At 37.9% G+C, this 12757-nt stretch overlaps 2 long non-coding RNA genes across 2 annotated transcripts; both read right to left on the bottom strand.

Moving 5' to 3' along the window:
* Window positions 1–1942: 1942 nt before the first annotated feature.
* Window positions 1943–6318, bottom strand: LOC124165912. The gene is made up of 3 exons (XR_006866354.1): window positions 5603–6318; window positions 4149–4196; window positions 1943–2018 (listed from the first exon to the last, which is right to left on the bottom strand). It is a non-coding gene; the product is annotated as an uncharacterized LOC124165912 (long non-coding RNA).
* Window positions 6319–7972: 1654 nt separating this feature from the next.
* Window positions 7973–11577, bottom strand: LOC124165911. The gene is made up of 5 exons (XR_006866353.1): window positions 10929–11577; window positions 10766–10819; window positions 10602–10654; window positions 10436–10488; window positions 7973–10322 (listed from the first exon to the last, which is right to left on the bottom strand). It is a non-coding gene; the product is annotated as an uncharacterized LOC124165911 (long non-coding RNA).
* Window positions 11578–12757: the final 1180 nt, after the last annotated feature.

The raw sequence follows: 12757 nt of genomic DNA, 5'->3' as shown, positions 1-12757 counted from the left end.
AAATATTGTGTAAAAACGTGGAGACTTGCGTTCGAAAAAGCTCTATTTGATGATTTTTAGGTGAATAGAGGCGGATTCCTGATAGGGAGAAGTGGGGGACAAAGTATGGGGTTTCCTTACAGCAGTAGTTGCGGTCCGAAAAAAATTACAGTTCCTTCTTGGACACCTTACAGTATTGGTGGTAGCATTTGAAGCCCCACCTAGTCCCTCTCTGGATATACCACTGGATTGTAAAATACCAAAAGCGTGTAAAATAGGCACTAACTATAACATTCGTCTGTATTTCAATTCGTTAAAGTTAGTACATGTATCGGAATATATAACTAAATATGTAACGATTCATTCTTTCGCGTCGACAATGTCGGTGAAGATTTTTCAGGTTTCCCAAGGGGTAATGTCCTCAATTCTACTTCAACGTTTCAACAAGGAACTTGCCCACTGTCCTCACGGAGTATTCCAGAGCATAGGAATCCATTTCAATTACAAATGCAGTTGACTAGATTCCTGGATCCCTTAGGACGATAGGCAATTCGCTGGTAGTTACGTTGGAAGGAGAAATGAGGAACCTTACACGGTGGAAAACCCGGGAAAATCTCAAACTATACTGAAATACGTGTGTATAAAGAGGCAACCTCCAATATATTTTTTTTATTTCTATAATATTCTAGGGTAGACCAATAGTGGGGCCTACTAACCTTCTTGCGCCCCCTCATACATCCACCATAGCGAATTATTATCTGCCTTTGTTCAATGATGGAATATTAAGATGTAGGAAAGAGTCCCTTACCTGTATGGATGTAATCCGTAGGCTTGGATCGAGGATGTTGCCTGGTGCTCTGGCCTGTGAAATGATTTTTAGGTATAAGATAAAATCAGGCAGATGATACAGTAATTTACCGAATCACATCAACATATGACCAAATTGATCCTGTATCATTGAAAGAGTTCCTTACCTGTATGGATATAATCATTACGCTTGGAGAGGGGAGGTGGGCTAGAGTTTAGGCTTGTTGTTGTGGCCTGTGAAATAATTTTCAGGTACAAGATTAAACGAAAATAGAAGATATGGCAATTAACAGAATCACCACAACGTATGACCAAATAGAAAATGTTTCATTTAAAAAACTTCTTACCAGTGTAGATGTAATCCGTAGACTTGGAGCGAGGAGGTGGCCTGGAGTTTCGGCCTGTGAAATGATTTTTAGGTATAAGAAAAATACAAACAGAAGATACAGTAATTTACCGAATCACCTCAATGTGTAACCAAATTAATCCGGTGTCATTGAAATTGCTCCTTACCTGCGTGGTTGTATTCCGGAGGCTTGATGAGGAGAGGTGGTGTTCAGGCCTGTGAAATAATTTTTAGTTATAAGATAATATACAAGAAAGAGATACGGTAATTTATCGAATCACCTATGTATAAACAAATTGATCCTGTGTCATTGAAAGAGAAATTAATTACCTGCTTTGATGTTTTCTGTAGGCTTGGGAGGGGGACTGGCCTGGTGTTCTGTCCTCTGCAATGACTTTCAGTTATACGTTAAAATGCAAGGAGAACATACAGCAATTTACCGAATCACTTCAGTGTGTCACTAAATTGATCCTGTGTCATTGAAAGAGATATTGATTACCTGCGTGGATGTATTCCGTAGGCTTGGAGAGTGGAACTGGCCTGGTGTTATGGCCTGTGAAATGATTCTTAGTTATAAGATAATTTGCAAGCAGAAGATACGGTAATTTACCGAATCACCTCAACGTATGACCAAATATATCCTGTTTCATTGAAAGAGAACCTTACCTTCGGGGATGTATTCGGAGGCTTGGACAGGGGAGGTGACCTGGTGTTCTGGCCCGTGTAACGATATTCAGTTTTACGTTAAAATGCAAGCTGAACATACCGTTATTTACCGGTTCACTTCAACACATGACCAAATTTATCCTTTTTTAATTGAGGAGTTCCTTACCTGTATGTATGTAGTCCGTAGACTTGGAGAGGGGAGGTGGCCTGGTGTTCGGGCCTGTGAAATGATTTTCAAGTATAAGATAAAATGTAAGAAGAAGATACGGTAATTTACCGAATAACCTCGACGTATGATCAAATTGATAATGTTTCATTGATTGTATTCCATCAAAGTAATGATTTGCCTTTTCTATAAAATTTAAGAAAACCATAAATTTCACTGGGGAACACCCATTTTTAAGTTCATCTCTGTATAACTTTTGTCCTCTGCATATTATGATATCCTAGGTTTTGGTTCATCTCGATAACATTTTAAGCTATAGGAATACATCAATATTTCCCCTATAGCATAGGAGAATTATCAATAAAAGAATGTAATGGAAATTTTACCAATTTTACTGTTCGTAGAAGTATAGGAAATAAGTAGGTAGTTTATCTAAAATTACGTCTTTACCAAGGGAAGTCTCATTACAAATAAAAGTATCTTTTATGCGACCTGCACAACACATAAGCTATCCTACCCCTTCCTAGTCACTAGTGTCATAGTATCTCTTGCATAAATACGAAAATGGTTGTGTCGGTGGAGTGCTTTTCCGCGGGGCGTTTATCATCTTTATGGTTTATTTTGAGTAAGAGGATTAATATAAACATTTCCTTCCATGAAAACTACTTATCCAAACCTACGTAACTTCAATATTCTTGTATTCTTTTAAACCTCGGAGTTTGACGTCTACATATTAGCCAATTTATGAATCAAGGAATAGGTATAATTTAATTTTTTTGAACACTTTGAAATACGAATGTGGCGTTTTTTATGGAAAAATTACAATGAAATTCAGCTTTCAAATGTTTTTCCCCTGACGATATGAATAACACGATCGTTTAGCTAATTTCATATTTTTTCGCCAGCTGTGGATACCTATGCAACGGCCAATTATCTCCTACGGCGTCAGCCACCAGGCGCCATTTTGATGCCTCCTTTGAACGAAGCTCAATTTAGCGGATAGTGAACACAATCATGCAAGGTGTAGTGATACACTTGACGTGGTAGAAGAAAACTAACTACTGTTTTGGAATCAGGATATTATTACAAGGAGCAGCTCAAAAAATTGATGTAAACAGAAAAGGAGTTAAAGTTATCTGTCCCCTCAGTGTTATGTGGCTATAGCATTTAGTACACACGTGATAATTATGTCACTATCATATACATGGTTCGTGTGAGAATCAATAACTGTCACCTCACCTTTATATTTAGTCAACTTTTTCTTACTGTTATTGTTATTTATACAATAGCGTACACATTATTTGTGTCTACAATTTGAAAAATATAATATATAGGCACATCAAGAGGAAGTCGTTTTGCCTTACAAGATTCGAGTTCATGCTCACAATTCCGGTCAGGTTAGTTGGCTGGTACACTTCTAAGCCAATAGCAATAAACTATATTAATTAAAAGTTTTAACGTTTTCTTTTGCTACTACCATCGTTTTTCATACTGAATATTTAATAAATCCGGACAGAATAATGTGGAAGCCAATCTTGTATCATACTTTTACATTACTGCGTCCCCCATTTGTTTGTATTTTCTCTTTTTATTCGTGTGATACCCGATTCATTAATCACCGCATAAATCGTTATCCTTTGCCACTCTATACCGTGGTCACGATGTTCTACTTCGTTACTGCACCTACCATCCTCAGCCATTTGTGCATTTCGTATAAACTACATCTCCAATTTAATTACCTTTATTTCATTTGATAAATTCCTATACCCTTTATCTCATTTTTTTGTTACGTAGCCGAGATTTTAGTGAACTTATTTTCTGTTTAATTCTTGTCTGTTCTAACCCTTTTGGAAACCAGGTTCTAATATATATTGATATGAATCCATTCTTTGCCATTTGAAACTTCTCCCTGATAGCAACGAATCCCTTTCAGTAATTTCTGAATTTTATCCAAAACAATTATTTCAGTAATCATAAAAAACAATCGAGCCACTAAAAACAAAATTATCATAACGATGTGATATGAATCCACCCTAATCTCCGGGAAAAATCAAATTGCAAATGAAGTGTTTCATTTTTATCGATATCATCACCCTTTTAAAGACAGAATTAAAAAGAAATATAATTCCTATGTCAGCGAACAAAAAGTTTATTTGGATAATAAGAAGAGCGAATTTCACATACCTTTCCTGGAGCTATGTTTGGGACGGGGAGGACCGAGATGTTATGGTCCTGAAATGGAACAGATATAAATGATAAATAATATTAATGAGTAGTGTTTATTCAAGTAATATTTTACGTGATAGATAGTATTCCTACTACTAAACATTTAGAAGCGCAATATTAACCATCAACCAACTTATTTTCTAATCCCCACTACTAAAACTTAAGACTACTGAGACAATCTAATGTAAGCAATGCAGCCGATGTGATAGAGGATGACGAGTCTTTCTGAAGCTCACGATTGAAATATGTAGACAGAATCTTATAAAATTCCATTTAGAAATAAGAGATGACCAAAGATTAATTATATTTGTGAAAAACGCCAGTTGAATTGAGCAGTATTTAATCCTCGCGTGAATCTCATGGGGATAATGCCTTAATGCGGAAGTTTTATAATATTCCATCAATCAAACCTCTAATGAACAGAACCAGAATTTTTTATTGTAGGGTTGGATCATTTTCTGTTAAGAGTTAATAAATATTCCTAATGATTAAAATATAAAATTTACGAATATTTTGATCGTGGCTTGTTCATTTTTTTTAAAAAAGTGTGAACGTTTAGGTACACCCAGAAAAAAACTTAATCCCGGCGTTCAAAGCAGCTAGGCATTTGCCTGGAGGTGGCATATATTTTCAGAGACTGCCCCATTCCGGCTAGAGTGCTTTGCGGAAGGTCCTTTGAGCGCAGTACTCGGTATGTCGGATGGAACTTAAAACCGTGTTCTCCCCACCAGGATGATGGCGACACCAAGTTTCTCTTGCCCTCCCAATCTCCTTCCCTCTATCATCGCGCAAATTCCTCAGCTTTCCCTTTCATCCTGCACATTAAGCGGTGAGAAGCCAAGGGGCACTAGAGATTTTTATTTCTAAACTGAGTTAGGTAAAGAATTTAGGCAAAGAAAACAAACGAGATCGACAAGATCAAGGGTAATTGAATAATTTTTTGCTGTCCTTAGCCGCTAAAGAAAATAAGGTATCGCGAACCAAATATCGACGCTGTAGTCAAAAATAAATAATGCCAAAAATCGTATTATTTGATTGAACCGGTTAATCAATTAAGATTATTAGTCTTTGAAATTATAGGTTTATGTTAAATTTTTTTGATCCCGTGATAAAGTGACTTGCATCATTGTGGCCCTCCGAACGAATTGAATTCGATTTTGACCTTTGCATTAAAAATGTCATATATCCCTCAGCTACGTAGTGGATAGCTGTTTCTTAAGTACTATTTTAGGAGTGAAGCCAGTGATGAAAGCTGACGGCTGATGCAAGAACTAAGCCGATAATGTAATTCTGTTGGTAAAATTCGGAACTACGAATCTTTTAACATCACTGGGTAGGGGTTACCTGAAAGGGGCCTTAGATATCCGAGTTAACGGTACTCATAATTGCTACGGAAAAGAAGGAATACTCACCTACTGATTGAGGCCAGCCGCGGGCCTCAAATGGGACCCTCGCCTTGGGGCCCGGCCCGCGGCGATCGCTCCTCCACGGCGGGGGCTTGGGGGACCAGAAGGACCAATACTAGATCATCGGGGAAATGAAACTCCAACGCCCGGACCACCCATTGCTGTTCATCCTCTACAGCCAGCGCGCGGACGATGATGTTTACAACGCCCATCGGCATTTCGTCCGCGCCTGGCTCCCCCGGTGGCTGACGCGAAGCGGCCACTCCGATGTCCCTGCCGGCATCACCGGCCCCAAGATTCTCATCCTGGAAAAGCCAATCCGGGATCATCAAGTCTTCCTCTTGGTCCTCCACCGGAGAATTCGGTCGAGGCACACTTTCCATCGATGTGTCCGATTCCGGGGTGCTGGATGGAGTCACGATGATGATGGCGTTGGTCTCCGGATGCATCGATGGAAAGGTGTCCTCCGGTGGAGGTACCTGATCAACCTCTACATCATCCTCTCTCCCTCGTCCAGGATCATCCCTCATCTTCCCCTGCCGTTTCCGCTTGCCTGGCGAAGAATGAAGGATATGTCAGTCCTATAATATCTATTTGAAGATGTGATGTCTCCACCTTACTACTATTTTTACTCAGATACTTTTCGAAAGGAATAATTACAATCTCTAAAACCGTCAACCATTCGCAAGCTTGTTTATTCAACAACTCAACAATCGGCAGGGCTCCAGGGTAATCCCTCAGAAATAAATTCCGTATTACATAAACAGATTTTAACATAAAATATTAAATTGAATACATTACAGAAGACAATCGACGTAGGGCAGGTGGACGGGAAGAGGAGTAAGTGACCTCTTTATATGAGTTACATAGGTCAGCTCCGGTAACAGTTTTTCCCGTGTTAATGTTTCTTTTATGTGTTTTTGATCTATTGCTTATGACTCGTCATTGCATAATTATGTATTCTATGCATCATATTTTGACGAACGTGTATTGATTTTAAATGATGTACATGAGGAAATCACAAAATGTAAATCTGAAATATATTTCGTGTAATGTATTCATGAAATACTTTAATTTAAACCCGTCCTTTTTAAGATTTGCATAGCACTATTTTTAATATTACACTTATAATACATCTACAGTCATACCTCTGGTATTTACTCGATCACGTGTGCTTTATTCCAGACCAGTCTTGATTTTTCTGATTTTTTTAGCCTCTTCTAGAGATTTTCTTTATGAACCGCATATTGCTAATTTAACTTCAAAATTTTAAGTGGATGATCAAAATTTAATAAGATGCCGGATCGTGTGACTACAAAAATTTTATTTTACTTACAGTAGCTTGATGAACAGGCCAGTATTCATGAGAAGCGTCAATTTCAACTTTTGGGCTTGATTATTTAAGTTCAAATTTTATTCCTTTCAATTCTATTCAATTGCAAGACTGAAAATAAATATCTGTCTTCTCGTTATCGAAGGATTCATGAAATAGCACCATTTTTATATTTTTTGTAGTATTTGTAACCGAATTAATGTCAAATGTATACACATTTATAGTTCAGCCGGTGCTCCACGGTCAAATTTGTATCGTACTAGTTCTCGGTCCAATCGTTTGTATCGAATATGGATTGTTCCGACAGGAAACTGGAGGCTCTAAGTTTCCTGGTAACTAAATGAAACCAACCAATCGCAGCGTATTTGGAAGGATAAGCATCGCCACTTTAGTCATCACTAATTTATCGCCTTCATGAAATTATATAAGGCACTTAGATATGTATTTTTCATGGCCTATTTCGTCGCGTGGTGGTGTCCTAAAACTGAAAATAGGCAAAAACTAATATCAACAGGCGATGATAACTCTCATCGAAGACATATTTATCATCATCTATTTCTAATATCATATATAACAAAGACAATGTCCATTACGAAGGAAGCAATGTTTTATAATCGCTGTTCTACAGGTGAGCTTTGTGAAGGGTATGTTTTTCCAAAAGCAGTTGGAGGAATGGCAGCATGGGTACCACTGCAGCCGCCCATTTCGATCTTTATGGTAATTGTCTAATGGCCTTTTTGCAGCTGCTCAACTCCGAGAGAAAAATGTGATTTCAGCGAGCGTTTACAGCATTACTACGTCGCTTACACATTACGTCATCGGAACTGCTACGTCCATAGTTTATTAAATACAGCTCTTTCTCCAAAACACTTTGGGCTCCTCTTCCTATGCCTTCATCTTTCTAGCCAAGGCTAATGCCAACAACGGGTTTCTCCTCAACCTTTCTCTCACGGCGCAAATGACCATAGCTGACGGTCGCCTTTTCTAAATCCTATACCTCTGAGAAGGGAAGTGAGTCAATTAAATTAAACAAAATCTTCAAATTTTATAAATATAGAGTCATTTTATTTTTGCGATTATAGCCAGTAGACGGAATCCTTGGAGAGTTCTTTTGTGGAGAGATCTTCTTGTGGGGAAAAGTTGTTCAGTGTCGGATGAAGACGGACTTCCTTTTGCCGGCGTCTTCGCAGCCTGGCACATTAGCGGGCCAGGTGCAGTCTCCCGCGACTGGGTCGAAGACGGTGCCTGCACCACACCTGAACTGGGTCATCTGCCACTTGCCGAAGGTGTCTGGGGTGCAGAGATAGAAGATGGTACAGTCGTTGGGGTCGGGGTTCATGCCGGCTTTCTTGCAGATCTCAGTCGGCGGTGGGGTTGGGCGGGAAGTGGTGGTGGTTGCTGGTGGCATGGTCGGACGCTGTATGAGAAAAAGAATGAATATATGAAAAAATCATATTTATTTTGCACTGCGCTAAATCTCTTACTCGTTTGGTAGGATCTTTTTTCTCCTGCCAGACAGGCACTAGGCCATACATTTTCTGGGGGAAAGTGGGGTGCTTTCTCAGAATTCGGGTTTCATATATGTATGTACTAACATTTTGAGGGCTGAGAAACATGTTGGTGTAAGTCAATTTTTGTTGATTTTAACATATCCATACTTAAAATAGCATATACTCCAAAAATTACAATGTTGCAAGTCATTGATACACTTTGGACTGCCAGGTAACTGCACATACTGGTAGCTCTCAGCCCAGTTACAAAATCATTGCTAATTATAATTTATAATAGAAAAATTTGATTTTTTTAAGTGCTCTAATATGTATCATAGCTCCCCATTTTATTCTCTTTAAGTTTCATTAAATTAGCTACAACTATCGCTTGAATAATGCTGGAATAAACGGCATCGTTGATGCTTACCAAAGCGGACGTAGATGAAATGTATTGATTGTCGTAGCCGTTTGTTTCCGAAATCATTCTGATATTTAAAAAAAATTGAATCCTAAGGTTCTGCCAGTGGTAGTTGTTATTATCCTATTTTAAGAAATTTTCGATTCTACGACCCGATTTCATTTTGTAACTTTTAATACTTAGTATGTGAGGATGATAACAGTTAGTAAATGAGGATGAGTGCCCCTGAGATTGCTGTCTACAAAGACTGCTCCCCTCTTCGATAGTTGTCTGGTGCCCGAGCAGTTAAAACTTATTTTATTCTCTCTTGGTATAAATATATTGCGTGCATTTGTGTGTTTATTCAAAGCTTGATGAAAATTATCGTTGATATACAGATTAACCGTGTACCTATCCCCCAAACATTCCCCTTTCCCTACCCATTGTAACTTGGTGGGAAACGTTCCTCCATTGTTACCTATCAATTTACATTGTAGGTTTATGACAAACAAGGTTCTACTTTTCTCTCTCAGACTCATTTAAACGTGCCAAAATCCTTTTTCTCTTTCGCAATTTCTGTCATAAATTATATAGATATTAATTTTGTAACATGTTTCTGTGCTCTCGCACCATTTTTTCCATTTAATCTAATTCCGCTACTTCAAAAGTTTCTTTCCGTATCTCTCTTATCCTTACATACCATAACATCATATTTGTCAGGAATTTCTCTCCCATTCCTATCCGGATTATTTGCTCTCGCCCATTGCGTCCATCTCTTAGAAAGAACTCGGAGCATGTAATACACCAACGAATGCCTAAACTTAATTCAAATCATGTGTTCGTTGCATTGGAATAGAAATCCTGTCAAAAACTAACGATGAAAATCCAAATGAGGTAATAAGCGCACAAAAATAACCATTGAGCTTCTTTATTCCTAAACCAAACTCACTTTTAGAAAATTACGGTGCAATAAGTACATTTGACGGCCTGTATTTAGTATACTATGCAAAAGCATTGAGAGTTGAACGAATAACACGAGATGAATGCCGACATTTATTGCCAAGATATTAATAATGAAATAGTAGGAAAATGGGAGGAGTTTTTTAAATTTCAATTTTCCCGTACTGTTTTAACAAAGAGGAAGTGTATCATTGCTATGGATAAAAGCACACATTTAAATAGGGTATTAATACAAATATACTTCCTAGATTGAAGGACAAAAAGTTTATTTTGATAATTAAATGTGCATATTTCACATACCTTTGCTATTCATGGAGCGATGTTTGGGAGGGGGAGGACGGAGATTTTATGGATCTAAATTGCAAAAGATATAAATGAAAAGTAAACTAATTGAATAGTGTTTATTCAAGTAATATTTACAAGATAGGTAGTATCCTTACTACTAAACATTATGAAGCACAATATTGACCACTTTGTTCTCATCCCCACTTGTAAAACGGTGCAACGCCGGAAGCCTGGAGAGGGGAGCTGGCCTGGTGTTCTGGCCTGTGAAATGATTTTTAGTTATAAGATAATATGCAAGCAGAAGATACGGTAATTTACCGAATGACCACAACGTATGACCAAATATATCCTGTATCATTGAAAGAGAACCTTACCTTCGGGGATGTATTCCGGAGGCTTGGAAGGGGAACTGGCCTGGTGTTCTGGCCTGTGAAATAGTTTTTAGTTATAAGATGAAATGCAAGCAGAAAATACAAAAATATTCCTAATCACCTTTACATAGGACCAAATTGATCCTGTTTCATTAAAAGAGTTCCATACCTGCATAGATGTATTCCGATGGCCTTGAGAGGGGAACTGGATGGTGCTCTGGCCTGTGAAATGATTATTAGTAATAAGATAATATGCAAGCAGATAATACGGTAATATACCGAATCACCTCAACATATGACAAAAGTTCCTGTTTCATAGAAAGAGTGCCTTACCATCGTGGATGTATTCCGAAGGCTTAGAGAGGGGAACTGTGCTGGTGTTCAGTCCTGTGAAATGATATTCAGTTATAAGATAAAATGCTAGGATAAGATACGGTTATTTACCGGTTCACATCGGCACACCACCATATAACTGTTTCATTGAGGAGTTCCTTACCTGCATGGATGTAGTCCTAGACTTGAAGAGGGGAGGTGGCCTGGTGTTCTGGCCTGTGAAATGATTTTTAGTAATAAGATAAAATGCAATAAGAAAATACGGTAATATACCAAATCACCATTACATAGGACCAAATTGATCCTGTTTCATTGAAAGAGTCCCATACCTACGTAGATGTATACCGATGGCCTTTAGAGGGGAACTGGATGGTGCTCTGGCCTGTGAAATGATTATTAGTAATAAGATAATATGCAAGCAGATAATACGGTATTTTACCGATTCACCTCAACTTGTGACCAAATTGATCTCGTTTCATTGGAAGAGTTCCTTACCAGAGTGGATGTACTCCGGAGGCCTGGAGAGGGTAGCTGGCCTGGTGTTCTGGCCTGTGAAATGATATTTAGTTATGAGATAATATACAAGCAGACGACACGGTAATTTACTGAATAACCTCAAAATATGGCCAAATTGATCCTGTTTCATAGAAAGAGTTCCTTACCATCGTGGACGTATTCCGTATGCTTGGAGAGGGGAGGTGGCCTGGTGTTCTGGCCTGTGAAATGATTTTCCATTATAAGATAAACGGTAAGCAGATGTTACGAAAATTTACCGAAATACCTCGACGTATGATCGAATTGATAATGTTTCATTGAATTTATTCCATCAAAGTGGTGATTTGCCTTTACTATAAAATTTAAGTAAAACATAAATTTTACTGGGGAACACCATTTTTTAGTTCATGTCTGTGAATAGTTTTAGCTTTTGCCCTTGCATTTTATAATATCATAGGTTTTGGTTCATCTCGCCAACTTTTTAAGCTATAGGATTATATCAATTTGTCCCCTACATTACAGGAAAATTGTCAATTTAGGAATTAAATGTAAATTTTACCTGTTATACTGTCAATGGAAGTATAGTAAGAAGTAGGTTGTTTACCTAAAATTACGTCTTTACCATGGGGAGTCTCATTACAAAATAAATATCTTCTTTGCGACCTGCACAACACATGAGTAACTCTACCCCTTCCTAGTCACTAGTGTCAGAGTTTCTCTTGCATAAATACGAAAATGATTGTGCCGTTGGAGTGCTTTTCCGCGGGGGGTTTATTTTGAGTAAGAGGATTAATGTATACATTTCCTTGCATGAAAACTACTTATACAAACTTAAGTACTTCAATATTCTTGTATTCTTTTAAACCTCGGAGTTTGTCGTCTGCATATTAGCCAATTTGTAATACAAGTAATAGGTATAATTTAATTTTTTATCCCTTTTGAAATACGAATGTGGAAGTTTTTTATGGAAAAATTACAATGAAATTCAACTATCACATCTTTTTCCCCTGACAAGATGATGAATACTATCGTTCCACTGTTTTCATATTTTTTGCCTACATTAGACAGGGATGCACCGGTCAATGGTCTGCTTAGGTGTCAGCCACCTGGCGCCATTCTGATGCCTCCTTTGATTGAAGCTCAATCTAGCTGATAGTGGACACAATTATACAAGGTGTAGTGATTAACTTGGCGTGTTGGAAGGATACGAACTACTGTTTTGCAATCAGCATATTATTAAAAGGAGCATCTCCATATTGATGAAAACGGAAAAGGAGTTGAAGATATCTGACCCCTCAGTGTTATGTGCCTATAGTATGTAGCACACCGTGATAATTATGTCACCAACATATGCTTGGTTAGTGTGAGAATCAATAACTGTCACCTCACCATTATATCTAATCCGTTATTTTCTTATTGATATTGTAATTTATACAATAGCGTACACATTATTTGTGTGTACAAATTGAAAAAAATTAATTTATAGGCAAATCAAGA

This window comes from Ischnura elegans, chromosome 9, assembly GCF_921293095.1.
Source record: "Ischnura elegans chromosome 9, ioIscEleg1.1, whole genome shotgun sequence".
Classification (NCBI taxonomy): domain Eukaryota; kingdom Metazoa; phylum Arthropoda; class Insecta; order Odonata; family Coenagrionidae; genus Ischnura; species Ischnura elegans.
This window is presented reverse-complemented; position numbering and strand designations above follow the sequence as displayed.